The sequence below is a fragment of the Chinchilla lanigera genome, unplaced genomic scaffold, assembly GCF_000276665.1.
Source record: "Chinchilla lanigera isolate Chin_1 unplaced genomic scaffold, ChiLan1.0 scaffold00013, whole genome shotgun sequence".
In the NCBI taxonomy this organism is placed as follows: domain Eukaryota; kingdom Metazoa; phylum Chordata; class Mammalia; order Rodentia; family Chinchillidae; genus Chinchilla; species Chinchilla lanigera.
The window spans coordinates 22746202-22761992 of NW_004955414.1; the positions used below are offsets into that span (position 1 = coordinate 22746202).

At 32.2% G+C, this 15791-nt stretch overlaps 1 protein-coding gene across 1 annotated transcript in view; it reads left to right on the top strand.

Annotated features, from left to right (window-relative positions):
* The window catches only part of LOC102013712 (olfactory receptor 10A5), a 43251-nt gene that overhangs the window by 1751 nt on the left and 25709 nt on the right, over positions 1–15791 (top strand). The window lies entirely within an intron of this gene.

The window sequence follows — 15791 nt, forward strand, 5'->3', positions numbered from 1 at the left end:
AGGCGCTTTTGCCGCTGAGCTAAATCCCCAGCCCCCATTTCATCATTTAATATCATAACCCGGGTTGCAATATTAGACCCCCAACAAGGTATGTAAGACAGTAAAACAATTTCTTAACTAAAAATTGAGAGATTGATGGTCACTTTCACACCAAATGTTAGCAACTAAGTTGTATAATAAATGTAAAACTTTAACACTTGTTATGGTTTGTGTCTAAATGTTCCCCAAAGCCTCATGCAGTCATGGGGAAGGCTTCTAGAGTTTATGATTGATCCATCGTCCAGTGCTGGGATTATGGATGTCAGTGCTTACACCCACCTTGGGGTGGGTAGCTTGCATACAATATAAGGGAGGAGAAGAGGTTTGCTTCCCCCTCCTTGGGTGCTTGCTGCTTTTGTTGTCTTTTGCCACCATGAACTGTTGTCCTCTGCCATGTGCCACTCTGCCTTGGAGCCAGCCAAGTATGAACTGAAACCTCCACAAACTGTGAGCTAAATAAACCTTTCCTTCCTTAATCCTGAGTGTCAGGTATTTTGTCTCAACAGTGAGAGAAAAGTAACCAAGACAACGCTAATTATAAATTATTAGTCAAAATGCTGTAATTATTTTAAGAATGCTATTTAAATATGATGTTTGGTTAATCCATAAATGAATCAGCATGTATATGTTATAATTTAATTTTTATATTCTCCCATTTTCTATAATTCAATTATTCTTCATGTAGTCCAGTATACACACTTATGAACTTTAAAAAAAATTATTAGCACATGTTGGCAGTCCATGAAATTCACATCCACTTTGGGAGTAGGTATATATGCATAACACAGCTTGCTTCTTTTTTAATCTCTTTCCCCTTCACACCTGTCTCCCTAACTTTGTCTCTAAATTTCCTTTCCCCATTTTCATTCTTCTGTTATTATCTTTATCTCATACTATGACATATAATGTTTATATTCATTGTGATTGTTTAGTAGCTGTACATAGCTACCAAATCTTGTCATTTCCACAGCCCAATCCTTCGCAATCAGCCCCTGGGTGCCTTCCCATTTACAAAAGATCTATCTGTTTTTTCTTTCTTTCCATGCTTTATTTAGTTTTTTGTTTGAAATTTGCCTTATTCAAATGGAGATACCATAAGTATTTAAACTACATGTCTGATTTCTTTCGCTCAACATGCTCATTCTCACATGTATCCATTTTCCCACAAATATCTCAAATTTATCCTTCTTTATAGCTGAGTAGTATTCCATTATGCATAGATACCACATTTTCTTTATTCATATATTTGTTGCTGTGTATACAAGCTGCCTCTAGGATTTGCCTATTATAAATTGTGCTGCTATAAACATTTGGTATCCATCTATCACTATAATACAATGTCTTTAGCTCTTTGGGGGAGATACCAAGAGGAATAATTCGGTCAAATGAATTTCTAATTTTAGTTCTTCAAGTAATCTCCATGCTGATTTTCACAATGGTTGTAGTCATTTACATCCCACCAATAAGTAATGATTTTTTTTACAGTTTAAGATTTTATTAAGTTATTATATTCAAATCAAATCCCAAAAATAGAATTAATGAATCAAAATCTATGAAATTTTCTGAGTTTATGTTTTGCTATCATAGGTACTTACTATGAAGCAAACAATTTACATGGGAGTATTTCCAGGGGTCAGTGTGTACAATACTTAGTGAAAATAGGTTAATTCATAAAGTAGATGAGACATAACCACCTAATGAGAGAGCTTCAAAATATAGATGAAAAACAGATAGAAGTCAGGGATAAACCAGATAGACCCTCAAATAGACGAGGAGGACTTCTAAACTTGTTTCTCGTTACTCAGTAACACAAACAGTGAGAAAAATCACTAAGCATAGAAAAGACTTAGGAAACGCTAAGAACAAATGACCCCCAAATGGAGTTAATGCATCACAAAACAAAATAACAACCACATACTTTGTTATATTGTGGATAGGCAGGGTACTGATTGTTCAAAGCTAGTATAGTTGCATTTCAGTTCTTGTAGAAAATTAGTTCCAGAATATTCCATGAATAGAAAAATACACAGATGCTCAAAGAGCTTACTTTAAATGGTGTGATATTTTCATATAACCTACAAAGCCTCCAGATTGCATTACCTAGTCTGTAGATTATTTGTAACAAGTAATACAATGTGTTATGTGAGTAATTGCTACACTATATTGTTTATGGCATAATGATGAGAAACAGTATCTTTACATGTTCAATATAGATGAAATATTTTTCTTGAGTATTTTCTGTCTGCTGTTGGTTGAATCCACAGATTCAGATACAGGTACATAAGGCCAACTGTGAAAAAAGACACAGTGCATTCTGTATTTTAGACTTGTATACTATAACCTTGTTAAACTCACTTAGTATTTCTAGTAACTTTTTAGTAGAATATACAGGATTTTCTTCATAGCTAATCATATCACATACTAGTACAATCAAATTTTTCCCTTGTAATTACTGTGTATTTTCTCTTATTTTTCTTGCCTTATTGACTATGTGTGATCTCTGGTATAATTCTGAATAAAAGCGGTCTACCATAAACACTTATTTTCTTTATTCAGTGTAATAAATACTTAAATATGAGAGCCACATTACCCTACAGAAGTTGTACAAATTTACAAATTCCTATGAGTCATAAGTATATTTCATTTTCAATACCTTTTTGTAATAAGGTTTGTTGCTAAATCTCTGGATATTTGCCAATCTTATATGTGAGTAATGTAATCTAGCTGAAGTTTTCATTTTACTTTTTTAACCTTTGTTCTGTTTAAAAGTCAATGTGTTGATTTTAAGTACCTCTATCCATATCTTTGTGCACAGTTTTATCACATGGTGCATATTGTTCATACTAATTTATTAAAATTTTTTACATAAGAGGAAGATTAGACTTTTTGAAATGAATTGAAAATATTTTGCATTTTTCCATTTCTCTCTTGACTTTGCCTATGATGATACTGTATCTCTCGGGTGCAAATTTTATACTTGGATCCACAAAAATATTCTTTCATTATTTTCATTAATACTTATGTAATTTTATTAATATTCAAATGTCTTCACAATATTGACTTAATCTAATATGAAGTTTGAAATAACTTTACAATTTCCTGTGCATTATTTCCAACACCAATTAGTGAATAATTTTTAGTTCCCATACCATTATGAAACATTATTATGCTATTCTATAAACACAATATTCAAAAAACTAGGTTTATTACATCTAGCAATAATTAGATATTTAACATTAAAATTTTAATATTTCCAAAAGTTTACAATACCATAGTTACTACCATGAAGATACAAATATAAAAGTTACAAACTGTAACCTTACAAAAGTGATCAAAACATGTTTAAGCAACAATAATTCATTCATCCAGTTTGAATGCTCTGAATGTTGTAACTAAGAAGGAAGGCTGCTCTAAATTAAAAACAAAATGGATCAAAGACCTATATATTAAAAACAGAAACACTAACTCTACTGAAAGAGAGAATAGGCAGAACCCTTGAAGACAAAGGTGCAGGCAAAGGTTTCATGAACAAAATCCCAATCACACAGGAAATAATATAAAGAACCAATAACTTTGAGGTCACCCTATTATAAAGCTTTTACACAAACAAAGGATGGAACAACTGGGATGAGGGAAAGAAGAAAAAGAAAGTACTGCAGCAATATATACATATATATGTATATGGAAGGACAGCTGGGATAACTGTACTGCTGATGTCTGGTGATTTGTTGAAGGGAACAGTTAGTGCTTGAATTTTTTTTTTTATATGTTGGCCAATTTTGCATGCTTGCTTCTGGTAATCTGAGCAACTGATGCGAAGACAGTAATATGCAATATCTGGTAATCTAAGCAACTTTGTTGATGATACCGATGTGTAATATAACAACCACTGTTAATCCCTATTATTTGGTTTGAAATCCCGTATCATTTTTAATGCCCTTGCTTTGTTTTCCTTGTATTTTAATATCATTCTTTTTTTACTACTCTCTTTAAAATACAAAAAAAAAAAAAAAAGAAAAAGAAATCACCAACAGAATGAAAAGGCAACCCACAGAGTGGGAAAAAATTTTAGCCAGTTGTCCTTCAAAGGACTTATATTTAGAACATATAAAGAACTGAAAAAAAAAAAATTGGATCCTCCAAATTCAAAGATCCAATCCAAAAATGGGCATCTAAGATGAATATGCACTTCTCAGATGAAGAAATGCAAAAAGCAAATAAATATGTGAAAAATGTTCAACATCACTGATCATTTGAAAGATGCAAATTAAAACAATGCTGAAATTCCATCTCACTCCAGAAAGAATGGCTAGTATCATGAAATTGACCACAGGGCTGTGGAGAAAAAGGAACCCTTCTTCACTGTCGACAGGAGTATAGGCTGGAACAACCATTATGGAAATCAGTATCGAGATTCCTAAAAAACTAGGATTAGAGGCCCTATTTGACCCAGCCATTCTATTTATGGGTATCTTCCCAGACGATTAAAAACATCATAGCACAATGATCTATTCACACCCATGTTTATAGCAGCATACTTTGTAATAGATAAATCTTGGTTATTCATAAGGTTGGCTTTTGGCAAAATTTAGAGCCATCTGACTGTTGTGGACAGTTTTCAAATCAATGACCTCACACACTCATATAAAGTTAAAAGTTGTGAAAATTGTCATGGAAGAGAAAAAGAAATGTCATGAATATTTTAGAAGCATTTTGGGTGATGACATTTAAACTGATTCCTGCATCTAGGTTAAAGATAAGGAAATGGCAGTGCAGACTGAAGCAGATCACAGAAGTGTGAGGTGAGGAAGAACTTGGTGAATTGCAGAAGAACAAGAAAACTTATTTTTACCAAAATGTAATTATAGCAAAGAGAGGTAAAACTGGTTTGATAGATAAAGAGAGAGGAGGAGTGACACCAACTGTTTTTGATCATTTTAAGAATCTTGGGGGGTCTCACCTACTTGCAATGGATAAACACTGGAATATTTTGATCAAGACGATGATGTTTTTAAAAGATACAGTGTTCTCTGGATAAACAATGCGTTTTAAGCAGCGAGAGTAGAATGAAGGACAGTAGTACGGTGCTGATTTGGTTTGGAACTCTGGCAGAGATGGGAGCTCAGATTCTAACTATATTTGGAATATAAAGTTGGCAAGACATGGAGAAATAGATTTATATAACAATTGAGGAAGAATTGCTCTACTGAACTCTGTGTTTCCCCAATTCTTTTTCCAGAGGCAACAAGTATTATCAATTTCTTATATATATTGCCATGAATTTTCTAATAGTAAAGTTTATAGATATATGTATAATTTTCTTGTCACAAAATATATACAGTTTATATTGTTTTATGTATGTAATATTTCTTCTTCTTAATTTTTTAAAATAAACTTTTGCAAAATTTATCAGAGGTTGAGGCTTAAAAAAATCTGTCATGATAGTACAATCCCCTACCTACACTTTCCCTATATTATTGATACTTCAGTTTAATATGATACATTTGTCATCAAAAATGAACCAATACTGATGCATTATTGCAACTAAAATTCATATTTTGTTCACGTTTTCTTAGTGTCTACCTAAGATCTGTTTTATGATTCAGAATTAACAGATTATTACCTTATATGAAATCATCATGAGTCTAGTGGACTTCTCTGGTTGTGTCAATTTTTCAGACTTTTTGTGTTTTTTCATGATCTTGATAGTTTTGGAAAATACTGGTCAAATGTTTTGTAACATGCTCCATTTGGGGGTTTATTTGAGGTTTTCTTATGATAAGACTAGGGTTGTGATTGAGCAGAAGTACTATAAGAGAAAGTGTCATTTCCACCACAACCGTATCCTAGGCACATAATATCAACATATCTTAGTACCATTGAAGTTAACCTTGAGCACTGGAATGAGACAGTATTTATCATGTTTCTCTCCTGAAAAGTTACTCTTTCTGCCCATCATGTATGGTTTGGAAAGAAGTCACTCTGCTGTGTCTAACCTCAGAAAGTGGGAGTTAGGATGCAACGCTTGTGGACAGAGTGTCGCATAAATTCTTTGCAAATTTTCTATGAAGAGTTTGTTGATTTGGTGCATTTTATTTTATTCAGTCATTTATTGACTCCAGTATAGAAAGGTAGTCACAAAATACAAAGAATGTTTACAATTTAAAATTTGTAGTACAGTAAAATATATATTATGACCAATGACCCCAAAATACACTCCCTTGACACAGACACGCATATGCCATTGTACTTGCCACTTTGTGAAGCAGTTTTGGAAGTCTTTTCATGAGTGTATTTACCAGCTATGATAAAAACTATGGGCAATGTTGCTGCGCATGACATCCAATAGAAAATCAGACCTGTAAAACAATACGGTGTGTCCTCATCAACTTTATTCACAAAATGTGGCACTATATGACTTCTGGCTGCTCTTCAGCGAAAAATGACTATGAAAGGTAAATGTTTTGAATTAACTCCGGACACTGAGGCAGCTACCAAAGCTAAACTAAAGATACTCGTAAAAGAGGACTTCTAGAGCTGCTGCAGAAGAGACAAGGATGATAGAATAAGTGTGCTTGGAGTGAAATGGGGAAGTTTTGAATGGTTTTAGTGGCAATATGCTTTTAAATGTAATAAATTAATTTCAGTATTACTTTTATATCCTTCCTTGTACATTCATTGGTATATATATTTTATATTTTGATCTAATACTTTGTTGACAAAATTATTACTTTTAACTAGTGAGAGCACTTTCATTTGACATCTCTGTCCTTTTGACTTAATATTATAATAGGCTTTCTTTTTCTTTCTCTCCCTCTCTCTCTCTTTCACGTTTTCATCCTGTACTAAAAGTGATTCCACACTCATTTGAAATATTTCCTGCCCAAATACTAGAATCAGACATTTCTCCAAAGTGTACAGGTTCCTTTTCCTGGAAAATGGTATTTGAAAGATAAATCTTGATGCTAAATCTTTATTTTAATTTCTAACATGAGAATTAATATATAGTCACACAGTTATACAGCATTTCATTCTATAAACAAAAAATTAATCAGTTTTCTATTCATGGAATTAAGATACTCTTTATGTAGTTTTGCAATTGTACTGGTGCTGCACATATAGCAATTATACTTTTTCCTTTTGCTAAACAGTATGACTTTTAAAAGCCTGAATTAAATAACTGAATACCATTTTATTTCTGTCTTGTACCACTTGCTAGCAATTTCAAAATCTAAGAGGCTGAATTTACATGAACAGCTAGTGGCAGGATATATGTCTCCTCATTATAGACCTTACTTGACAGTGATCAGCATAAGACCAAATAAGCTAAATAAATAATTTACATATTATCCTCTAGGTGTTTGAGTCTTTCTTCCCTACAGTTTTCTATTTTTGGCTTTTTGAGTTTAATCATGTCCGTTCATAAGATAACAGTCTTTTTTTTAATTTTTATTTTTTTGTCTTTTTAGACAGGGTCTCGCTATGCAGTTCAGGCTGGACTTGAGCTCACTTTGTAGCCCAGGCTGGTCTCAAACTCGAAATAATCCTCCTGCCTCAGCCTCCTGAGTGCTGGGATTACAGTCATGCACCACCACGCCCAGCTTCATAAGATAACAGTCTTATGCTGTTAAGCATTTACTTGTAGTTTATCCAGCTCTTCCATTGAAATATAATATTTATGAGTACAGAGATGATAATAATTATAAGCCATTTCATTTTGTCAAAATAACAACCATATAAAATGAGCATATTATACTTAAGCAGCACGCAATCTGAAGCACAGAGAAGTTTGACAAAATTGCTGAGCATGACAGACCAGAAAGTTCCAGAGCTAGGATTAAATTTAGGTCACTCTGACTTCAAACTTTTAGGATTTTTTTCTCCACACAATGCCACTTCCCCACTCCTATAGTTTAATTTTCCTTTCTTGAATTTTATCCTGCTAGTATCTAAAATTCATCATGACAATAGAGCAAGCAAAACTAGTATCAAAAATTCATCAGACAATAGAGCAAGAAAAGTCAGGTCCCCATGAGGAAAGGAAGAAAGAGGAACTCATGTCAACCCAACAATACCTGGGGAAAACAGGCTCCCATCCATCAACCGCCCTGAGGGGGAAAAGAGGCACAGCTGGGAATAATTCTTCTCAAGTCAGGACTGGGAGCGTGGTCAAGCCACAGAGTGGGCTCACTCATCTGCCACAGGCAGCAGAGCAATCTGGCTACAGCCATTAAAAGCTCAGCCAGTGAAGGAATTCAGATTTCTGTAACAGACTACAGCTGTTGGATCACTAAAGAGCATGTATGAAGTGCGACTATCAGGCAGAATTGATGAAGAGGTCCCTTGTCAACAGGTAAGTTTCTTTGCAAGACACAAATCAACAGGGGAACTGTGTACAAATTCAGTTGTTGAGCTGCACAAGGTTTGGGAAGGTTTTGGTGGGATACCTAATTCTATTCCTCTGTCCATACCAGGAAGAGCTCATGAATTTCTTTCATCTTTAGCCTCACTTTCCACTTTCTATGTCGTGAGTGAGATCTGAGGCCACAAAAAAGATGGTATTATGCAGGCTTTTTCCAATTCCCTGTTGAGGTTTTCTGGGTTAGGAGGCTTCCATGACTTACATTCTATATAGTGCATAAGAACATCCTTCAACCTTTATTTTACTCGATTACGTCAGGAAAGTCTTGCCTGGGTGGAACATTGTGGAGGTACAGGACATCAAGGCACACCACTTAAAGATAGTTCTGTTGTTATAGAAGTTTTAGAAGAGCAGGCTCTTATTCTTGGGATGCTCAACAAATAAATAGCAAAAGGGTGCTCCTGAAGAAGTTCTGGGCATACTACCAAGGAGCCTCTTGGCTGGCCATGGAGCACCAGCTCTGGCAATGTCTCCTCTGTCAGAGACAGGACACCAGTTCCTCCTTGCCAGTAGTTACCAGAAGTTTTATGGGAAGCTCACCCAGCCTTTCCATCTTTGCTCCTCCTCTATCCTATTTCTCTACATCAGCTCCATACATTACACATCTATCATGAAATAGGGTTTCTGATGAAAGTGAAATTCTGACAATGGAGGACAGACAGCCACTGAGAAAAGTAAGAATTCTAGTGGTGAGTGGAAACTCCAGAAAGAAAGAACTTTGTTGAATTCATGTATTTACACATCTAAACAATTGTTCCAAGACACATATAAAAAGCTTATTCTAGACAGACCTTGAGCTACTTTCTATAAAGATGACTAAGAGAGTTAAAACGCTGAATACATTTTTAGAGTAGGATATAACTTGGTAACTGCAGTGCCTGAGTGATTAAAATATTTTAAAGCTTATATGAAAAGAAAAAAAAATGACCAATGCTTTCTGGAAGCATTGCATGAGAGCGAAGAATCATAAGGCGTCAGACAGGTGCAAGTGGGGTGAGTGGAGCCAGAAGTGCTGCCTCATGCAGAGGCACACAAGCACAACAGCGAGAGTACAGATTCCGTCTTAGCAAGAAACTGCACACTGCCGAAGAGTAAGGGGAAATATTGTGAAAGACCAAAGAGGACACTTGGATGTCATTTTGTACCTATTATCAGCAGCACAACTTGCTCAAAATCTAAGTTTTAAAATTATTACTACAAAGTTCTTCAACAGTAAAACTCTAACCTTGACTTTCTTCATCTCTAATATGGAGAGCTTACGCTGTAAGGATATCATTTAAATCAAGCCGTAAGACTACAGTGAAAAAATGCATGCATATCACAAAGCATAAATCCAGTACATACTCAGTAAAGGTTGCTAACTTTGTGATGATAATGATTTTCATTTTCGTGTTTTCATTACTAACAGTAACAAATACGGCTCACTGAGGAAATTTAGAAATCTAGAGAAACAATATTAATGTAAAGCTCTTCCTTCTTTTTACCATTGTAATCCAAACACTTTTTAAATTTCACATATACCCTTTTAGTTTTTTCAATCATTTTACATAGCACATATATAAAGTTTGGAAATTTGTCATTTTGACCACTGTTCTGCTACCTTTCACTAAATATTATATTATTAAACAGAATTAAATGTGCTTCAAAAATCACTGTAATAATGGTAAGATATTTTCTTAAATACTGACTTTGTAATTGAACCATTCATTCATCTACACTAATGATCATTCTCAGTTTATCACTATCATGATCAGCTCTGAAACTTACACCGCAAATCATTGCCTCCATCTCTTGAGCCCGAAGGGGCACTTTAGCAAAATGTGGGAACACTGAAGGGTCTTCACACTTTCATAGCAAATTGACTTTCAAACAAATTCTATTAATTGACACAGCTTTAAACATAAAGCATTTCATACTATCTCCCTTTTAAGCACTTGGTATTATATTCTTAAATATTTCAAACTTGATGAAATTTAATCTGTGTTTATTTAGTTTTCATTTTTATTATTAGCAATATTGAGCAATTTTTGTATGCTCATTGTCTATTAGCATTTCTTGGTAAATTAAATCTACATTTTCTGACTTTTTTCTTCTGGAGAAATTGTGTCTTTTAAAACATTATTTATGTGGCTTATTATATAACAAGTGTGAAAACATCTTTTATTGAATATTGCCATCACTGGAGATATTTTCTGCAAGTTGTCATTTATCTTTCCTAATTGTAAGTTGCTTTGTGTTATTAGTGTTTATTCTTAAAATATCTATTTGTTCTTCTAAATAAAAAGCAATATATTTTCACTGTACATAAGGTAAGATATACAAAATGTAAAGAATGATTCTAAAACAATTGTAATTCCACCACTAAAATACCAACAAAAAAATAGAATTAAAGCTTTTTATTTATATATGTATATAAAATATATGTGAATGTATATTTCTATGTATATATTTTCACTTAACAATGAATTACTTACATTCAGTATGTTGTTTTGTAGTCTGTCAACTTACAAAACATTCAGGATTTTTTTTTTTTTTTGCTTTTTTTGAGACAGGATCTCTCTATGCAGTTCAAGCTGACCTGGTTACTTTGTAACCCAGGCTGGTCTCAAACTCACAACAGTCCTCCTGCCTCAGCCTCCTGGTGCTGAGATTACAGGCATGCGCCACCATGCCCAGCCATACATGATTTTTTTATGATAATTAATGTTCATTAATAATCTGTTTAAATTACTGCAATTTTTGAATACAAATATAACATTTTATTTAATTAGCTTCCTATTTTATATATTTATATTGTTCTTTATTATTTATTCATTGCAACTATTTAAAATACATAAACCTGACAGGAGTACTATGCTATCTGTACATGCTGTAATCTAAAATTTTAGATGTGAGATTGTTCATTCAGTCTCTGGTATGTAATATGAAATCTTTCTATTATTTGGACCCATGGAGTTTGTGTGTTTACATTATTTCACTTTTACTCAAAATAACATTGTCATATTTTAAAATTCAGAATAAATGTAACTTGTTTATTAAAAATTTGCTTTCTGATAGCTTTACGTTTTTTACCTATTTTTTATTCATTTGCTTTCTAAACCTATAAATTGAATGATGACAAGTTTGCCTAATTTTCTCTTGGGTAATCTGTAAGAATCTCTTATCATTTATTTGTAGTTACTGTATCCATTTGTACTTCATTATTTTATTTCTGTTTCAAGTTTTTTTTTATTTTAAGGAGAATAATAAAATAAAAGAACTATAGCAAAATACCAACAACATAGACAAAAACAAAACAAAGGAAAAACAATAAAAATGATACAAGGTTTCAAGTTTTTGATGCTCCAACTTTTTAAATTATTTATGATCAAATTAATCTTTCATTTTATGAATTTTGATTTAGAACACATGTTGAGAAAGATCTTCTGAATGCTAAAGCAAATGCTAATAAGTAGTATAAAATATTTGAATAAAATAATTTTTTTAAATTCAACTGCATCTCATTTTGCATTTGTTATTGTTCAAACTGAGTATTTTGTACTGTATTGTTTAAGGTGAAAAGGCAATGTTAATTTTTCCTTCATGTTGCTAATGAGCTACCTATAAAATTCCCCTTAAATACACATCGCTCCTGAGTATCACCTTGTAATAATTATCTCCTTACCACAAGAGTGCTATATATGTGCAGACTGAATAAAATATTTTAACTTTATGAACAACTATAATAAAATACTATGAAGGGGGGCTGGGGATTTAGCTCAGCGGCAAAAGCACCTGCCTGGCAAGCGCAAGGTCGTGAGTTCGGTTCCCGGTACTGGAGAAAAACAAAACAAAAAAAAAAAAACAGCATTCTTAAAATACTATGAAGTGGTATGAAACGTTTTACTATGCATGTACTTTTGCTTTATTTTTTCTTAATGATTTTGGAATTATTTTAAATGTATTTATTAGTTTGTTCATAATTTTTTATGAAATTCAATTAATTCCAGCCATTTCTAACATGAAAGTGTACTACAATCCATAAGATACCTACTTTGACATCTTTATTCTAAAATATTGTATTTTATTAACACAGTGCAAATTTTTAGCTAGTTTTTTGTGAATATAGAAGTGTCATGAATATTGTCCTTGTGAAAGTAATTTTACTTTAGCATAATGTATCACTGAGAGCTGGATTTGGACTGACATCAGTAGAACTGAGCTCTATTTTATATTTTTGCATCTATACTAACAAGTAATATTGTCTGCATGTATCCATATTTGTAAATTCTGAAAGACAGTATTTGTTATTATCTTGATTATAGAAAAATTATTGCTCTCTTCCCTCCGAAAGTGTTCAAGTAACCCCAGATGTATCTCTTCTTTGAATATTGGAAAAAAACTCATTCATATAACTGTGCTAGTTTAGAATGAGTTTGATCCTATACTTTTGGTAAAACTTCTCCCACTTATATTATTTTGTAATTATACGTTAGATCCTTTATTTTAGCAGAAAAATCACTTCATAATTTTAAAATAAAAGTATCAATTTATATTAGTGTAATTATGATAGCAATATTCAGAACATTACTTTCTGCTTATAAGAGTGTCCTTCAATATCAAAAGTTGTTTTTCATTTCTTAGTCCTAGTACTTCTGTGTTTTCTATTTATTTTCATTGAATGAAACAACTTGTCTGTATTATTTATTTTTAAAAAGCAAAATATTGAATTTATTTACTAGTTTAACAATTTTAGACTTGTTTAGTTTTTTTTAAAATTCTATTAGTTTGTACCTCTGTACCTATCTTGTTTCAAACTTGATTTGGAAACCACATTAGTTTATTTCATCCTCATGCGATAATAATGATAATAAATATTTAAATGAGCCTGATCCATGGTTTATAAACATTAATCCACTGTGTTCTGTCAGTTACTGTTGCACAAGAAAAATCTCTTGCTCTTTTTGTGGTTAATTTTAATTTATCATTTTATATATTATGCATATCATAAAATATATACCACTAGAAATTTTAAAGAAATAAGTAAATATAACATCTTAATTTTATTTATTTTATTAGAATAATGTACTAGTTTCCCTACAAAATATGTTCATATAAAAGAATCAGCATTAATATATCAAAGACATCTTATTTAAAATGTTTCATCTTTTAAATTTTTGATTTAATAAATTAAATTGAATATTTGATTCTGAATGCCATCTAACTTTTACTCAGTATAATGCCATCTAACTTTTCCCATCTAACTTTTATCAGTATATATGTTTGTACTTCATTATTTTCTGAATGCCGTCTAACTTTTACCCATCTAACTTTTATCAGTATATATGTTTAGTATAATTGTATATATGTTTATAATTATAAAATTTTTAAGCATAAAGAGAATAAATACATCATTGTGATGGCTACAGCAAACTAAATATATAAGAGTTACAAATAGATGAAGGTTATTATTGGTTGGGTTTTTGTTGTCACTGATTCTATAAATTTGGCAAACAAACATGCATAGGTCTTGTTGAAATTTTCACTTTTCCTATGACAAATTTTTCTTATAAAATAATAAGACATTACCTGTTATTATGCCTTCATCATTGCCTTCTTACAAATGGGTATGCTAAGCTTATTGCAACACTACATTGACCATATTTTTCAAATTTACTAGAAAATTCACTTGGCCACATTATGTGTGTGTGAGTAAATATGAAAGTTTGATGGGAGATACATTCATTATGACAATTAAATGATATAATGATGGTAATATTTCCAAATATTTGATTGCCGCTCCATTACAGATTATTTTCAAAAGCTAATTATTCCATGTCTTAGTAAATAAAACATCACTTCACATTGAAGGTATAGTTTGAATTTTAGTCTTTCTATTTTTTCCACATTTTATTCTAAAGTAATTGTATATTGTTATTTTATTATTGTATTTTCTCTTTAAAATAAAAAAAGTGTTGTTTTTGTCTTTGTGCTTGTTATTTTGTTATTGTTTTCCTTCTTTAAAATAAAAAAATAAAGTAATTGTAGATTTGCATGCAGTTATAGGAAATAAAACAAAGAAATCCTATATATCTTACAACAAAAGGAAACATCTAAAAAACTGTAGAACAAGATCATGATCCCAATACTACAGTTAACATAGAGAATATTCCATCACTTTGAAAATCTTTCATGTTGCACTTTCACAGCTGTCCCATTTTACTCCCATCTATACCTTCTCCATAATCACTAGCAGCCCCTGTCTGTTTTCCATTTCCATAATTTTGTCATTTAAAGGATATTATAAATAAAACACTATAGTATGTGCTTTTCATTCAACTTGATTTTCTGGAAATGTACTTGGCTCGTTAGATGGTATCAATAGTTTGTCTTCTTTTATTACTGAAAAAGTGTGCAAAGGTACAGTGGAGAAACACTACCATACACTGAATGGATCGTTATCCCTTGACAGATATTTCAATTTTTATCAGTTTGCATTTTTATGACTATAGTAACTACAAACACTCACATTTTTGTTTTAACATGAGTCTTTTTTCTCTGAGATAAATATCTGCAAGTACTCTTACTGGAGTATGTGGTATTTTCATAATTAACTGTTTAAAAGGACTGCTAAACTATTTTCTAGATCAACTGTACAACATAAATTTATACCAGCAATGTTTTAACAATCCAGTTGCTCCAATTATCATAAGTACTTGGGTGCTGTCTTTTTTTTTTTACACTTTCTAATATGTGTATATTGATGTATCCTTGCTGATCTCAATATACGGTAGTGACTAATTCACCTTTCAAAGTCTAGAGAGCCAAGAAAGATATTTGATGATTAGAAGAATAATTTCATAACATATCTTGGATTATAATTACATATATGTATTTATTTCTAGAGCTTTGGTGAATTCACTTTTATGCTTTTTGAGTGAGATCATTAACATTTGCTTCTCAAAAGCTTAGGAGTTCTCAGAAATGTCATTGTGTTTCAACATCTGTCCTTTCATGTCCCCTACAGAGACTCATAATTCTGGCTTGGCAACACATGCTGTATAGGGTAATCTGAAATCCAAGATCCTAACCTTGTCTAATCCTCTAACAGCAAGAAGGAACCTGAAAGACATATTCAGAATGGGATTAGTACAGTGAAGAATTTCTTTCCATGACTATTTGGATGATTTGTACCCATGGCTGGAGGAAATAGGACAAGGATAAGTGAGTTTATCCTCATGAGCTTCTCCGCCCTACCTACTGAGATACAGTCCTTGCTCTTCCTGGTGTTTCTCATCATCTACCTGGTCACCCTCATGGGAAACAGCCTCATCATTCTGGTTACCTTGGC